At 38.4% G+C, this 18,528-nt stretch overlaps 1 pseudogene; it reads left to right on the forward strand.

The window, feature by feature from the left end:
- Nucleotides 1-4,666: 4,666 nt before the first annotated feature.
- LOC123816414 overlaps nt 4,667-18,528 on the forward strand; it is a 162,876-nt pseudogene continuing 149,014 nt past the window's right edge.

An 18,528-nucleotide genomic window follows, 5' to 3' on the forward strand; every position in this document is an offset into this window, starting at 1 on the left:
TGATAACTGGGTGCTCCCTGAATCCTCTATAATTCTTTTTATTTAAAAAAAAAAGCCTTAAACATTACAAACAAAATGGTCTCAGCTTCCAATTATTTTCCTCTCAACTACACAGAGTATAAAATAGTATTTCCATTAAATGCAGATTCAGAGTCTATAGCTATGTTCTATGTCCATCTTCTTTTATCCCCCAGCTACAGCAAAACTCAAAATGAAAAACAGAAAAGCTTTTTTGTTTTTCAGTAGAAGCAGATTATAAATGCCTATTTAACTGCCTGGATTTTAGTCACTGTGAACGATATGGCGGGTGAATGATTTGATGCCTGAATCAAAATAGTATCTACCCATTTAAACTGTACATATAGACAAGTTGCTTAAAATCTAAATGGTATACTCTAGGTAAATATGCTCTTTAAGATATGTTTTTCACTCCCTGCATTTACTGACCAGTTGCATTTCTAAATATTTTACCTCCTCTCAGATTACAGGAGGGGAAAGTATTTCATGATGAGGCCTAAGCATTAGGAACAATCAAGGAAGAGTCTCTTTATAGCATGACCCAAAAGGCTGTCATCTAAACATACAGACCAGGAAACTTCTTTTTAAGAAAGGAAAGAACTGGCAAGATTATTGCTTTGTCACCACTTCAGAACTCGGGATCTCTTTGGATTGAGTTAGATCCCTTCAGACTATATTGCAGGACAGAGTTGAGGCTGTGGTTCAAATTGCTAGAGATTTATTAAATTGCTATACACCTGGCAGGGGTGGGGGGGATGCAAAGAGTGGCGTAGAACCCATGTTTTACAGGTGGCCTACGTGAAGCAAATGTAATGTCATCCCAAATGACCCTAGGCAGCAGCCTAGGCTCTGTGATGTTATTCTACTTACTGAAAACTACAGCTGCCATCTGTACCTCTGGATAAATGTCCAAGAGACTATGCATATTTCCTAGACATGGATATTTTCAGCTTAAATGTAGTAGCAACTTGCCCTAAGTCTCTGCTTCAATGTGTTTGAGCATGAGTATCCTATGTATTTGGAAGGGACATCTACCTATGTATTAGATATAATCATTTGCTTCAGAAACTACAGTAAGAAATGTACTACAGCTTGGAAGCTTATTTGTTCATGTTTAAAACCCAGTCATAGAATTAGCATGCCAGTGCTCTCAGAAGGCGCAGGACTGTCTATGATAATGTTTTCTTGTTCTTGATGAAGATACAGAGGCCCAGAGTTTTGAAAGGACTTGTCCCAAATTGCTTGCCAAGTTTGAGTAAGGCCACGTCAGGTTTGTTAGTTCCTGTGACTCAAGTCCAGAAACATCAATGCATAATCAAAATACTTAAGATGGTTGAGAGAAAAGGTAAATTCTTGTTTGGGAGCAAAGCGAGCAGCTTCCAAGTTAGGTCGGCTTTGACTTTTGGCAGAAATTGGGCAAGTGGACAATTGTATTTGAGGCTCTTAATAATTGCTAACACATTGGGGGACTGGATAACTGTTAAGTTTATTCTGATTTCAGAGATTGCTACCAAGCTGGCAGAAGGTAATCAGACTCTCCAAACTGTCTAAACTGATACAGTCTGACCCCACATTCAGTGTTCTTAACCAATACTCTACACTTGTATCCTCATCTCTTTCTTCAGTTATTTTATAGCAACACTCATCTTTTTCAAAGAATTCATGATTCTTAACCACTATACTTCTTTTCCAAACTCTCCATTCATCCATATGTCCATTAACTCACTTTTTTCAACAAGCACATGGAAGTTATCACAAACCAGAACACAAAGATGAGTAAGACAGTTTCCTCTCTAAAGTTCATAGGTTAGTCGGAGAACATAGTTTGCAACACAAAATAACAATTCAAAAGTCCAAGATTGAAATTCATTTACCTGTGAGGATCGTCTGCCCAGTTCTGTGGTTTTTCCCTAGGAAAGCAAATTATGTGTGCTTTTATGCATATGCTTCCTACACTAAGTTTGTAAGGTAGACGGAATGGACAGAGGCTCCAAAGAGACCCAAATGATGTCAATAAATACCAAGGCCATACTGTTCTGCCCACCATAGCCACTTGCTCATAGGTTCCTGACACACACTGGGAGCACAATACATATTTTTTGACTGAAAGGCTGAATATAGCTACTCAACGCCAAAATTGGGCTTTAGGCCTCAGGAGTCCTAATCTTGAGTCCTGCGTTTATTCTATTGTATTCATTTTCAGTGGTATATTACTTCTCTCTGCTCCTTAAAACAGAGGGGTCTCATATATTTGAGTAAAAGCATTCCAATTAGTTAATGTTTATGAAGCTATTACCCAATATATTAACAAATTTTAAAAAGCCTCTGTTCAAGCAGAAGATGATTGGTTCTCTAGGTGTCACACCTCAGCTGAGTAGTAATTCTTGTCAGAGGGCCCACCAGACATGTCAAAGCTGTGATCACACTATTCCCTTGCAGAATGCCTGCCTTGGGAGTTCTAATAGTAAGGAGCCAGAGATGTGGCATTTTCTAATGGCAAAAAGCCCAATATTTTCATCATTAAGTTATGGACATTATAAAATTAGTAGTTATAATGATGTCAGTAATGATAATAATGAGGTTAAGAATAACAACAAGAAAAAAATGACTACCATTTATTGCAATCCAACTATGTTCCGGCAATGTGCCAAATAATTTGCCCATGTTATCTCAAGCAAACTCAAATAATTCAATGACAAGGAAATGACAATATTATCAACTCCAGATCACAGGTAATGAAGACACAATGGCTTCCATTAACTCCAAATATTCAATAAATATGATTCACCTTTGAAGGATGTGTGAATTCTCTGTATTAGTCACAGCCATATCCATCAATCTCTTCCCCTGCAAACACTCACATAATACTAGACAGAACACAGGTGTCTCAGCAATAACAAAGGACAAACTAGCAGTGATTAAACAAAATATTGAAGTTAATTAAACAAAATATGAAGACCTTAGGATGCTGCCCAACTCATTCTATAAAGCTGGCTTTACTGTGAAACAAAATTCAGAAAAAAACATATCCTACTACTATCTTCCTACTATCAGCCTCCTACTATCTTCTTGCTCTGAAATTCTCTATGTGCAGCTTTTGTCATTTAACATAACTTTTCCAGCTCCTTTCATTATGTCCACACAATAGCCAGTGGGAAAAAGCACAGAGAGGTTGAAGTCAAATTGTTTCTTTTACAGGCATACACTGGACTTTCAACACTCACTTCTGCTGACATCCTGTTGAACTGAGCTACATGACCACAACTTACAGAAGCCAGGAGATTTGGTCTTTTAACTAGGCTGTCAGGTACCAGCTAAAATATAGCATTGCCGCCATTAAGGAATGTAGATTCTAGAAGTCTCTAACCCACAAAATATAAACACTTACAAAATTCTACTTAAACCAATCCAATAAATAAGATATTGATTATGTTATAGTTTTTAAAGGTCAAAGGCCAGAAACATTTTCTATTTTGTTTTTCTGTTGTAAGATGGAAGGAGCTAGGTATTACATTGAGGAAGAAAGGGTCTCCTGGATCCTGTCATCAGAGTTCAAAGCTATATAGATGCTCAGAAGATGTGAAAATGGGGTATGATTGTGCAGCATTTGTAATTATGTTATCTCCAAAGGATCACCCAAATCACTAAAACTCTGAGTTTTTTGATCCATGGCCAGCCAGGTACACCAATATTTCTTTGAGTCTGCACAATGTGTTCAGTTCACGATTAAACATCAGAGCAATTTTCAATATTGCTATAATCTATTTCCTAAGAAATGCTTCCTTTCTCTGATTATCATAGTGAAGATTTAGGATCATGAATGTATTTTAAAAAATTTATAGTTCTGCTACAAAAAGTAAGGAGTCTCTTTTTCTCTGTGAAGAGATCTTAATGAAAGAGAGATGAAAGTAATCTGTGGAAACATGTGTTTGATGGAGGGAAAAATTTCATGAATATGTGTGACTGAGTATGACAGAAGAGTTACAAGATAGGTATTAAAAGAAAACTACAGTGAGCCCTGGTGGGGTAGTTTAGTTAGTCAGAGCGTTGTCCCAATACACCAAGGTTGCTGGTTCAATCCCTGGTCAGGGCACATGCAAGAATCAAACAATTCTGTTGTTCCACTGAATGACTGAGTGGAACAACAAATCATTGTCTCTGTTTCTCAAATCAATAAATTAAAAAAACAAGTACAGTGAGTCATAAAGTCTAAAATATTGGATACAAGTGCCTCTAACCCTAGCTTGTTTGATTGTCTCTCTATAGTTCTACCAGCCTGATGTTTTGTTCAGCTTAAGCATAGTTGAGTTGCAATGTAGAATCATTAATGTTACATCTTGGACATAATATTTGGTGGTTTTTGTGACATCCAGTTAGGATCCTACTGCAAATGTATTATTTATGACTTTTTAAAAACCAAAACTTGTTTGATTTGTTTCTTCGATTTTGTAAATGTCACCTCTTTACAAGTGTTCTCAGCAGACAGGATGGTTGAAATATTTTTAAAAAGATATAATTAAGTCTAATATCTTTTAGATCCTTGTATTTCTTGGGGCAAACTTATGTTCTGGATATTTAAGGTATTTGTTCAAAACCACAGTCAAACACTTCCAGCCATCATTCAGTATCCTGGGTGTCACTGGTGGACATGGCATGTGTTGAAGATGAGCTGGCAGATCCCACAGCTGTGACACTGTCGGTCAGTCGTGTGTCTGTAAGCAAAGCACAAGAGTTTGACAGTGCAAAAGACAACAGAGATAATTTTGAGTGTGGGATATTCTTTTGGATAAGAACTGCAGAGCCTTATTTTCCTACAGAAACACCTCCCTTGTACTGTTTTTAGTTACTTACAATATCAGTAAGATTGCAATCATGTTGAAATTGTTATTGATTAACACTTACTACTAATAATAATAGGTAATAATTATTGAGTGCCTGCTAAAATGCCAGGCAGCATATTAATCGCTTTACATGAATTATCTCAAATGATCCTCACATTAATTCTGTGAAGCTGCACTATTTAATGTGTTTATAAATGAAGACATTGTACTCACAGTTGGTAAGTGATAAAGTGGGCACTTCAATTCAGTCCTCTAATTTTTAAAATATTTTAGCCTATTTTTAAGTTTTTTTAAATTTTCAACTATGGTTCACATTCAATACCATTCTGTACAAATTTCAGATGCACAATAAAGCAGCCAGAAAAATCACACACTTTACAGAGTGGTCCCCTGGCAGCTTCAAGCACCCACCTGGCCCCACAGGTATTCATCATAACATTGATTATATCCACACCCCTGAGACTACTCTGTAACTACCAATTCATGCTGCTTAATCCTGTCACATCTTCACCCAGCCTCTCCAGCCCCTCCCCTCTGACCACTGTCAGTCTGTTCTTTGTACCTACAAGTCTATTTCTATTTTGTTTGTTTCCTTATTTTGTTCATTAGATTCCACATGTAAGTAAAATCACATGGTGTTTTTCTTTTACTGACTTATTTCACTTTGCATACTGCTCTCCACGTCCATCCATGCTGTCAAAAAAGTAAGATTTCATTTTTTTCTATGGCTGAACCCTCTGATTCTTAATGGATATATTTCCTTACCAAACCTTCTGCATTAAGAGAGAATAAAAAAATTAATACTGTTTATGGAAGCCTTCTTTAACATGAGATATTTTTACTTTTCCTTCCTTGTAATAAATAATGTGGCACACATGACATTCAAAGCTTTTTTAAGCCTACAACAAAACATCTTTGTCAAGTAGCTATTGGTAGACCTGAATATTTTATTTCACTTGAATTAATGTATCTACAGAACATCTGATACTAATCTCCTTCCAGTTTCATTTCCTGCAACTCTACAGTTAAACTGTGTAGTTATCCAACATCCTGTGAGCATCCACACTTCTGGACCTTCAAATACGCTGTCAGGAGTAACCATCTTCCCTATTTACCCATTCATGAGCACCTTTTAAGGAGCCTTCTGAGACTCTTTCAGGCAGAATGTCTTGCTCTTACTCTGTGATCCCATGTCAGCTCATATATATCTTGATTACATAATATTCTAGTATTGTGTAATCAATACTAAAGAATATTAAAAGTATAATATAGCCTTGGCTGGTGTAGCTCAGTGGATTGAGCATGAACCTACAGACTGAAGGGTCGCTGGTTTGATTCCTAATCAGGGCACATGCCTGGGCTGCAGGTCAACTCTCCTGTAGGGGGTGCACGAGAGGCAATGACAATTGATGTTTCTCTCCCTCTCTTTCTCCTTCCCTTCCTCTCTCTCTAAAAGTAAATAAACAATTTTTTTAAAGTGTAATATATACTTATGTTAAAGAATTAAAACAGTCAAAATCTGGTTTACAATGGCACACCTCTCATGCTTCATACAGGCCCTTTTTAGGCAACAGCTATTCCTATGAGAGTTAACACACTGAGAAACAAGTGCACATAGCTCTTCACGGTCTTGCAAGTTTGGAAGCCTAACAAACACAGTGTTCTGCACTGTGGGGGGCTCCACACACAGGGCCCCTACCAGCTGCCACGAATGAGAATAAGTCTACCAAGACATGATCTGCTTGGGGAGGAAAAGTGGCTGATCTCTCAAAGGAGAAGGGCCAGGAGCCTTTTCCTCAATGGGCTTTTATTGGGTTCATTTTGCACAGGAATACAGGTAAAGCTCATCAACCATTGTCAGACAGTAATAATCAAACAATAGATAACATACAAAGAACTACAAGTGCTTATTATGAGTCATGGTCTATTAGCTAAGGGGCTACAAAACTTTGGGAAACAAACTCATTTCCTACTCTGACCCTTACCATTTAATTGAGATCATTCTTAGCAAAACAGGTTTCACAGGATTTTCTGTATTCTTTCTTAGGCCTGATTACCCTAGGGAACCCGCCCTTTCCAGCACAGGGTTGCACTGCCCTCTGTCATTGTTTCAGGCTTAAGTCAGGCAGGGGAAGTAAGGCAGCCAAGAGAATAGGAGACTTCTTGTAGACAGAATGAGGACTCAGGCCCTTGAAAAGCCAGAGGGTGAGGGTCCATCACCGCCTTGGGGGTCCCCAAGTCCTTCCCTGGGGACCCCCATGATTGTGCCTGTCTTAGATCATCCCTCCCTTGAGAAATCTTACCTGTTATTGGCTAACCGATCATGCAATGGGGGCCAGACAGGATGAAGTAAAAGAGGCAGAGGCTGTGCCCCAGCCAGGGAGATAAGCTTTGTCTCCTTAGTGGCTTATGGTCCAAAAGTCACTCACTCAGCCTTAGCCATGGGGGGGTTACAGCTTCTGAAACCAGGCAGGGCTGTTCCCAACACTGTACCTTGTCTGTTTGTTTTACCTAACAATATTTTGGACTTCCTTCTATACTAGTATAAACTTTATTATTCTTAATAACTCTAAATATTTTCATATGATATACCATAATTTACTTAATCATCCTCCTGTGATGGACATTTGAACTATTTCTAGCCATTACAAATGATATGCAGTAATGATCTTGTTTGTATATTTATATAGAGTAAATAAGAGAAAGGGCCTTGACATTGCATTTCCTGGGTTTGAACCCTGGTTTTGTACTACTAGCTCTTATAGCTTTAATCAAGTTAATTAACCTCTGTATGCTTCAGTTTCCTTGTATGTAAAATGGGAATTTGATAATAATTTCATAGGGCTTCTCTGAGGATTGAACTACTACCTGAAAAGAGCTTTGATGCCTAATATATAGTAAACACTCAATGACATTTACTACTATTATTATAAAGAGCATATGTCTTTAAGCATATGTTTGAGTAGATAAGTCTTGGGTGTAATTCCTAGGGCAAAGGGTATGTACATTTACAATTTTTACAGATACCCATCTTAATTAGGTTCCTTTAAAAGCAGATTCTGAGATAAGGATCCAAATGCAAATAGTTTATTTAGATGGTGAAGCAAAACTGAGTAGGGGAGTGGTACAGGGAAGGTAATGTAGCCTAAAATAGGTGTGCTATCAAGCCCATCACCACTTGGGGCACTTGAAGTGCAGTCCTGTTGAAACTGTAGGAAACTGTAGGAAACTGTAGGAAACTATAGGAGCCAGTATTGACACCAGCCTCAGAGTTATCTGCTAATCAGAGGGTGAGGAGGCCAGCTATGGGTACAGACTTTTGCCTTGACAGAGGAGTCTGAGGGCCACTGCACAATCCTGGGAGCAGGATGATTTTATCATCACGATGTGCTAGGAATGCTCTAAAACCTTAGTTATAAATACTTCTCCCCTCAGGGTCATCACGCTGTGATTGCTCCCCTACATTCCACTGCCAGGGAGGTATTAAGACCCCAACATTTCTGGCCTATTTCACAGGTGGACACAGAAGGTCTTATTGGTCAGAGAAGGAAAGAAATGTCGGTGCTAACTGTTGGAAGCCTGGCCAGCAGGCACTAATAGGCAAGGGAGAGAGGATATGGTTAGAGTACCAACAGCATTTGTTACCTACAGTTGAATCTGCCCCATACAGACAATCTACACATGTTCATGACTATTTTAATGCTTGAAGTTTTGCCCATAGTAGTGAGAATTTCTCTGTCACTACTGTCTTTCATGATCCCCTTGTGTGGAGCTGTGTTGCATAGTAATCTATTTTCAGCTCACATGATATAATGAGTCAACCCATCTGTGAATCAGACCTGGGTTTTATTGTTTTTTTGACAACTAGTTAAGGGAACCATCTGTGAAGTCATAGGTATGACCTGAGGGAGAGACATTTGGCTTAATGAGTTAGGTAATATGGAGGGCTGAGCTGCCAGTTCATGTAATTTAGTTACTTGTTCCCTCCGGACATGCTTATGCTTGACCACAAATGTACCATTTGTTTGATGGATTACTGCTGTGCCCATCCCACCTAAAGACCTGGAGGATCAGCTAATAGCCAGTTCGTGATAAGCAGCTCCAGTGACATAGTCACCTGATGTCCCATGATCAGCCTTAGTTTCTAGTAGGTCCCACAGCAACCTAGGAGTTTCTTTTCAAATGATAAGCACCTCTTTGAAACTTTCTGGCTTTCACATCACCAGTGATAACTGAGACTGTCATTTTGTTTTTCTCAGTATACTTATAATGTTAATAGCCACTAGCCTACTCCACTCTCCTTGTCCCTTCCCCTCTCCTGTCATCTCTCATATTCTAGAGATAGTTCATGAGCCAGTGCATGCCCTCCTTCTCATATCCCAACCCACATTAGTAGGTGCTTATGCCATTTGGAATCAGGCCATCACACACTGAAATATAGTGGCGTGGAGATACAGCCAAGATGCCAACAGCTTCTGCTACGATATTACTAACTTTTCACTTCACATTACCACAAACGATAGGTAAGATGGCTATCTTTATGCATCTGTACTACCTCAGTGTATAATCTAATGTTTGGTCTTTACTAATCTTGGCTTTTTAAAAATGGGACCTTGTTTTATGTGCATTTCTTTATTATGAAGTGTATATATATATTTATTTAACATATACGACAGCCATTGTTTCAGTCTGAAAAATCCATTGGCAATCCATTTTTTACATGCTTTGTTCACTTTTCTGTCTGGTTGTTGGTTTCTTTTCTAGTGATTTATCAAAATGTTCTCTATAACAAGGGAATCAGCCTTTTGCCAAGTGCCTTGGAAATTCTGTCCCATTTTCATATTTATACTTTTTTAGTTGCTTATGATATTTTTTCCTGAAAAAATTTTCTTTTATATAGCTATGTGTTTTAATCTTTTATTTAATGCTTCTATGTTATTTGCTTATAAAAATCTCATTGCTAAAAATATAAAAATAATTCTGATGTTCTCTACTTATTTTCATTGTTGTATTTTAATTATTTGCTTATGTTATTATCTCTTTTTTTCTATGCTTTAACATCCTAAAAGCATAATTTCCAGGACATATTAAATATTAAATTAATGACAGTTTCTCCCCTTCCTCATCCTCTTTTTTTTTCTATCTTATATATCTTTTTAACCACAGTACCTACCAAGGTATATAGTACACACTCAATCAATTCTTGCTCACTGAAAGAATGAACAAATTATGTGGACTTAAATAAATTTCACCTTTTAGAACAGTTTTAGATTTGCAGAAATATTGCGAAGATAGTACACAGAGTGTCATACCTCATTCTCAGTTTCTGCCATTACTAAGAGCTTTAAATTAGTATGGCACATTTGTTACAACTAATGAACCAATACTGATATGTTATAATTAACAGAAATCCATACATTATTCAGATTTCCTTGGTTTTTACCTATGGCCCTGTTTCTGTTCCAGAATCCCATCTAAGATGTCACATTATATTTAGTCATCATTTCTCCTTAAGTTCCTTTAGACTATGACTGTTTTTCAAAATGTTTCTTGTTTCTGATAATGCTGACAGGTTTTAGGTGTACTGGTCAGGCATTTTGCAGAATTTTCCTCTATTAGGAATTGTCTGATGTTTTCCTCATGATTGAACTAGGATTATGGATTTCTAGGAGAAAGACCACAGAAGTAAAATGCCATTTTCATAACACCATATTAAGAACACATTCTATCAACATGATTTATCACTGTTGATGTTGACCTTGCTCAGCCTGCTGAGGTAGCATTTGTAATTGTGAAGTTACTCTTTGTGATGGTTAATTTTATGCATCAGTTTGACTGGGCTAAAAGGATGTTTAGATAGCTGGTAAAACATTATTTATGTGTGTGTCTGTGAAGCTGTTTCCAGAAGAAACCAGCATTTCAATCATTTAGACTGAGTAAAGACCTGCCAGCACCAGTGTGGGTGAGCATCATCCATTCTGTTCAGAGCCCAAACAGAAGAAAAAGGCAGAAGGGAAAATTCTCTCTCCCTTTTTGAGCTGGGACATGTGCCTTCTTCTGCCCTTGGACATCAGACCTTGTGGTTTTGCGGCCTTTGGACTCCAGGATTACACCAGCAGGTCCCCAGCTCTCAGGCCTTTTGTCTCAGACTAGGAGTTACACCATTGGCTATCCTGGTTCTCAGGCCTTCAGCCTTGGGCTGAATTATATCACCGGCTTTCCTGGTTCTTCAGTTTGCAGATGGCAGATTGTGAGACTTCTTCACCTTTATAACCATGTGAGCCAATGCCTATAATAGACATCCTCTTATACAATGATGTAGATCTATTTATGTATTTATCTATCTTATTTAATCTTTTTCTCTGGACAACTCTAATATACATTTTTTCTCCTTTCCATACTGCTCTCTTTGGGAGAGAGTCATTATACAAAGCCCATATTTAAGGAGTAGGGAGTTATTCTCCACTTCTTCAAGGATGGAGGATCTATGTATTTGTAATTCTTCTCCATGGGACATTTGTCTGTTCTCCCTCATTTATTTATTTATTCAATCATTTGATTACATCAGCACAGACTTATGGGTATTTGTTTTATACTTTGGGTTACAATCTGATATTATTCATTTTGCTGCTCAAAATATTTCTTCCTTGGCCATTGGGAGCTCTTTCAGTTGGCTGCTGTGTCCCATATGCATCTCTCATGATTGTGTTTTGTTTTGGTTTTTTATTCTTTCTCACCTTCTGCCACTCCAAAATGTTCTAGGCTCATTTTACATATTTCCTGGCCCAGTGCTAGAATCAACATTTTCTCTGAGAAGTCCTGGTTCCTTTTACTGGAGGACAGTGTTAGAAAGAAAGATCTGGGTTCCAGATGTGCACGCCTCTTCCTGCCAGGGTTGGACTTACTTTTTAAGCAGATAGCCAAAACCAATACAATATTGTTTACTTAATAAATAAATGTCTAATAAATTTACAATATGCTGCACTGTGCTTGAATTATGAGTTTAGTCTGACAGAAATAACCACTCTGGCAATCAATATTTCTTGAACAGGTTTTTACAGAAACCTAGCATTCTATTTTTAGCTAAAATTGCAAATAAAAAGAATGCATCCCCAAGGTTGTTACACTATATCCAATTATGGCATAGAGTATTTTAGAGGTTTATTTTAGACCTTTATAAGTGTGTGCTGAAACTGTACATTTCTGAGAGAAAGAAGTACCTTTCTGAGATTCAGTGGCTCTGATTCTTTCATACGTAGAGAATGAAGATAAAAATGCCAGGTTAGACCCTGACACGTCTTGCAATGTAAAGATTTTCTATAACTAAAATAAAAATAACCTCAAAAGCTGTAACTCTTACCCCATCTTGTTACCAATTTTTGAACATCTTCATTATTGGTACACAGAGTGACATTTGGTCAATACAGGTGACTAAACATTCAATGACCATAAATGTCCTTCACAACAAAAATGCTGTCTTGTGACTCTAATCTATTCTGACTTGCCAAGCACAGGAAACATTTAGTACTTTCCTAGGACATTGATTAATGAGGAAACACTTGGCTTCACAGTTAATGTGAATTATTATAACCTCTGGGAGCCTATTAAGTTTATAAGATACCAGTTCTATATAATGACTGCATTTATTGGTGTCTGCATTCATAACACAAGAGCCACATCTCCATTTGGCTTGACTTCAGTTTGAGAAATGCAACTTGGAGCTAATTTTTGGCAATGCATGTCATGTGCTAAATGCAGCTCTCTCCTCCCTTTCTTTCCTTTTGGCTTTCTATTGATTTTAGTAATATAAAAGAGATAGTGGAAGTCAAACTGACCTGAACTGACTATCCCATTTATACACACATTTAATTCAACCCTAATAACATTAGGTCTTAGCATTAAGAGCTAAGCATTACCTTAGCTATTTTAAAGCTAAGGAAACAACTTTGAAGACATTAAGTAAGTGGTGCAAGATCACACAATTTGTAAAGTTATACAAAATTTATGCCAGGTAATTTGACTGCAGAGCTTACCTTTTCTCCCTCCAGCAAGGGCTCTCAGAACTGATATGTGTCAGAGTAATTTAGGATGATTTTTAAAAATATTGATGCCCAGGCTCACTCTAAGAGATTCTGGTTTAATAATTCTGGGAAAGAATCTAGATCTCAGCAAGCTTTAAAATCTCCCTGGCTGATACTAATGTGCAATCAGGTCTGTACCAGAGCATCACACCACTCTCATAATTATGCCCAACATTTAAGCAGCATCCTTAGAGTTTTCAAAATTGTTGTGTTTTCTTTTAAATGAATAGTTTGTGTAATCCTTAAAACAGTCAGGGACTATTGTGCCCATTTTATAGAATAAGAAACAGAGGCTCATGGAATTTAAAAATCTTAGTTGATATTAGAGAATAAGTAGCTGAAGCCCAAGAAAATTTGAAGAGAGCCACCCTACTGTTTTTACCTTTATTTAAGGATGTCCTCATCTTGGTTCCTTTGGATTCCTCCACCTGTTTCCTCCTCTCCTGTTTCAGAGTTAGTTGGATGCCCTTTGAAGCTATCGGCCATGTGTGGGTAGACAGAAAGGGTGGCTGTGAAGACCACAGTTCATTACTAAAGCAACATAAGTTAGTAGTACAAACAGAGTTGAAGGTAGAATTTTGACACCTTAAGAAAAGTGACGTTGTTTCTTTGAATCTTAGATTCAACAATAAAATGGGGAAAATAATAATACTACCTTACTGTTTTTTTATAAAAATAAGATAAGACAATGTGTATAAAAAGAATTTATAAATTGAAAGGCATTATACTTTATTAGCCAAAGCTATTTTATTTGTAATGACAAATTTGGAAATGTTGTATTAGTTTCCCAGAGTTTCAATAATAAGTTATCACAAGCATGGTGATTTAAAGTTACAGAAAATTATTCTCTCTCACTTCTGGAGATTAGAAGTCTGAAATTAAGGTGCCAACCCACCTCTGAAGGTTCTGAGACTCCTGTTCCGGCTTCTAATGGCTGTTGACATTCTTGGTGTGCCTTGGCTTGCAACCACAACACTCATCTCTGCCTTCGTCTTCCCATCACTTCCTCTTCTATGTCTGTCTCAAATATCCCTCTATCTTTCTCTTATAAGGGTATTCACACAGGATTTAGACCTACCTGAATAACCCAGCATAGTTTTCTCATATTAAAATCTTTAACTTAATGATATCTGCAAAAACCATTTTTTTCAAAATAAGGTGATATTCATAAGTTTCAGGAATTATAATATGGACATATATTTTTCTTTTGGGGGGGTGCACCATTCAACCCTTTGCAGATATTACAAGTATTTCTCTTTCCTTAAAATCAATATGCCACCCTCTGATTTAAAAACTACTACTTGACAGTAAATTTAAGTGCCAAACACTTTTATGTGGTAAATAAGGTCTCTGGTCCACAGTCAGCTCTGCTTCATCCCCTAAAACACTCAACATAACTTTCTACTATTTCCTGAGTATTCCCCACTAACTTCTACCCCTGTTTCTTTATGTATGCCATAGCTGTTGCTTACCTTCCCTCTCTTTCTGGATTTCATCACTAGTTTTCATCCTCTTCTGTGAAGTACTTACTAAATATTAAAAAGAACAACTCTTGTTCTTTTCTTTCCATTCTGCTATATTTCTTGGCTTCTACCTTTCATTGTAGTGCATACTGCAGGCTGAATTTGACCACTGCATGAGGGGGACCCCCCAAAACCCAGAATTTATTTATAAAAAATTGTGTATTTGTTCTTACATGTCTAAACTTCAGTCACCTCCAAAGTACTTTCCATTTGATGTAATACACACATATTGAGACTTTTTTCCACTTCTCAAAACAGTTTATGAACTCATCAATTTTGATGCCTTTTAGTGCTTCTATTATTTTTGTTTAATCTTTTCTACATGGCAAAACATTTCCCTTTGAGGGATTTTTTCATCTGGGGAAACGACAACAACAAAAGAAGTCACTTGAGGTGAGATCAGGTGAATAGGAAGGGCGGGGCCCAGGGATCATGCTGTTTTGGGTTAAAAACTACTGAACACTCAGCACAGTGTGGGCGGGTGCACTCATAAATCATCCATAATGAAGTAGGCAGAAAAATTGAGTCTTCAAAAAAATTCACTGAAGCCTAACATAGCCTCTCACAACAATGCCAGCTGGCACACTGATACAGATGAGTTCCTAGAACACTCACCTAGCAGGAGAAGCCTGTACCATAAGTGGCCCTCCCACCAGAAGATAATTCAATTTGGGGGGGATCCCCCCTCGTAGTTGAGTACTTGTCTGCTTTTCCACCAGACTGAACTTTGTTTTGGCTATATCTTCAGAATATAGATGGTGACATTCATTGTTGTACTACCCACCATATGATAGAGATGGTGACTTTCACTGTTTTACTGCCCACTATAGAACACATGGTAAGTTCTGGAAGAGCTTGGTGAACCACAGGGAATGACTGAGCACTGCTCTCAGGTTCCTCCATCTACTGCTGTGTGGGGCAGCTAAGTAAGGGCCCTGATGACTTACTCGACTTTCAATGGTGCAAATTCTACTGAAACATATGTCTTAGTCTCTACTTGGGCATGCTATTGTTTATTATTATTATTATTATTATTATTATTATTATTATTATTATTATTATTTAGAGATTTGACTTATGGGCCCCTTGTTTCCCTTTTTTAATTTGGTAAATATTTGTGGTGATTAATTGATGTATATTCTAGAATTTTATTCTATGAAAATACTTTTTCTTAGATGGCGATCATTGTATTTGATAGTGAGTCTGTAGATTTGCTCTGGATGGTGATCGACATTTCTTCCATCATCTTACCTTAGATAACACTGTGTGAGGGAGTGCAGGGTAGACAGAGTCTGCGTGGGTCTCCGTTCTGTGCTCAGATCTCAGCTCTGTGCTTTGATTAGGTGCTACCTTTTTGAAGTTTCATATATCTGTTTTTCTCTTCCCTTTTTCCCATCCCTTTTGTGGCTAAATCCCTTTTCAGTCTTGAATTCAAAATCCAACATTAGGCTTCAGAAAGTGTCAATAATAGACTGAATATTGTCCCATTTCCTGAACATTGCCAGTGTTGTATATGGTAGGTACACACTTTCCTCCATGATTTTCAAAAAAATTTTCCTTTTGAAGTGAACTCTTTTCTCAGATTCTCCTATACTGAATAGACATACACACATCCTTCCTGGACCATAAATTCTTTTAGGTGGAAACTGCCTGTCGTTCATCTCAACAGTGTCGTTCATCTGTGACAGTGCCAGCACAGTGTTTGGCACATAATAGGTAGTCAAAAAAGGTAGATAAATTAATGAAAGCAAATATCCATCTTTGGAGTTGGCAAAATGATGCAGACCCCGGCTGGTGGGATCCACGTCATTACGGATGAAATGAGACATTCACACCGACTACCGAGTCTGGTGGAGGAAAAGGGACAGCATAGCTTTTCTCTCAAGGGGAGCAAAAAAGCCTCAGCCCTCACTCCAATGAGCTTTTATTGTCTTACTGGGCACATTACAAGAAGGTCCTCATTAACTATGCACAGGATCGCTTTAGGTGGTTAGCTTTTACAGAAAAGAAAGAGCCAATGCTGCTAATCACATCACAGAAAAGTTGTTGGGAACCGCCCTGACTGGTATCAGAGGCTGAAACCCCCACCTAGCTAAGGCTAAGGGAACGCCCTTGGAACCGTAAGCCGGCAAGGAGACAAAAGCTTATCTTCCTGGCAGGAATGCTGCTTCTGCTGCTTTATTCATAACTGAACCCCAAAAAGCTTGGTCGGTTAGCCAAAGACGGGTAAGATTCCCCACGGGGGGAACGACCCTAAGCCAGGCACGATCACTTTTGGGAGGCCCCCAAAAGAAGGATTTGGGGGGCTGCAGCAAAAGGGGGGTGATGGACCCTCGCTCCTCGGCTCTGACATAGCCTGAGTTCTCAGCGTCTGGGAGAAAATCTCCTTATCTCTTGGTTGCCTTAGTTCCCTTGCTCCACCTAAGCCTGAAACAATGACAGGGTGGTACAGCTCGGTACTGAGAAGTGCGGATTTCCCGGGGTGATCAGGCCTAAGAAAGAACATGTAAATTCCTGTGAAACCTTTGTTTAGAATGCTCTCAGTTGAATGAGAAGGGTCTTAGGAGGAAGTTAGTTTGTTCCTCAGTCTTACAGCTCTTTGACCCCCGACTCAATAGACCTGCAGAGTTCTTTGTTTTCTATAGTTCCTTACTTCCCCTAATGAGTACTGCACTTTACCTGAATTATTATGCAAAATGAGCCCAATAAAAGCAGGTATGGACGGTAAATCAGCGCGCTCCCCACTAGGGGAGGTGGCCATTTCGTCCCTACTTCCCCACAGAAACTAGTCTGTCTCTGTGCATGTGTGTTGTTTTTTCTCGCGTGTTTTGTCGAGCCATCCACAGCGTTCCATGGTCACTGCTGGCTGGTGACCCACGTGCAACAAAAAGTGATATTTGCAAATGAAAAGGCAAAAGTGGTTGAACCTGTTACACTCATCCTGGGAAGGTTTAGCATGGATTTTAGGAAGTTGCTTTGCAGTAAATGTCCTCAATTCAGGGTGAGGGAGTTTTAGCAGAAAGCAAGACTCATAGTGGCTTAGGTACATTGCAGGCCTGATTCCTTGCAGGAGAACCTATCCGTGGGCTTGGGTCCTGTGCATCTCCGAGTGGGAGCTGGGCCCATGCCACACAGAATGGTCTCCTACAGCAAAACATCAACAGACAATGGAAAGCTCTGATTTCTCTTTCCAAGTGTTATACCTACTCAATTTTGTGATGGCATTTTATTGAAATAACCTGTCTTCATTTTTTTTCCAAGAAAACATCTAGAGAAGCTCAAAGAAACTCTTGGTTGAAACCAACACAGTTCCAATTCCTGCTCTGGATGACATATGTCCATCCTATAGCAATAATGAAGACTGCTGTTCCCCAAGGCCTACTTTGGGGATTTAAAGTTCACTCAGGTATATACAGATTTACATAACAAGACAGAAGGCCACCACACTCCAAAAGCAATCTTCTTCAAAAACCAACATCTTCCAGTGTCCCGAGTTTCAGCTGTATCACGTAAACCTCTAAACTTAGGGTGAGATCTCCAGAAACATCCCAGAAAAGATTTGTAAATCTTTTCCCAGAGGGTTGGACATTGGTGTCATCCATAGGTCACTATTTTTCTCAAGAAGAATCCATGCAAGGCTCACAAAACTATAATTCCTGGTACATACCTTTACAGTGTGTCTACATTATTCCTATTTGTTTTTTTCCACTGGTCCAAAATACACTTACAATAAATAGTCAAATATCAATACAATCAAGTCCAGATTACTACCACCTTGCCACTTGGGCTTGGAGAGGTTTATACAAGATATATTTGGTTATGTATTCCAATACCTCCTAGTACAAGCCTGACATTCTTCATGGAGTACACAAATTCCCTATGGCAGGGGTCCTCTGAAGGCTGTGCTTGTATTTTTCACTCCTCCTCTAGTGCCTTAAAGGAGAAATGCAGAGCTGCAAGGCAATTCCTATATTAATATATGCACCAAACCACACACATTACATTTTGTGTCTCACCTCGGGCAGGAAACAAACAGGATCTTGAAAAGAAATGTTTACCACATTG

This window comes from Phyllostomus hastatus, unplaced genomic scaffold (assembly GCF_019186645.2).
Source record: "Phyllostomus hastatus isolate PE091 unplaced genomic scaffold, TTU_PhHast_1.1 phas_contig_209, whole genome shotgun sequence".
Taxonomy (NCBI): domain Eukaryota; kingdom Metazoa; phylum Chordata; class Mammalia; order Chiroptera; family Phyllostomidae; genus Phyllostomus; species Phyllostomus hastatus.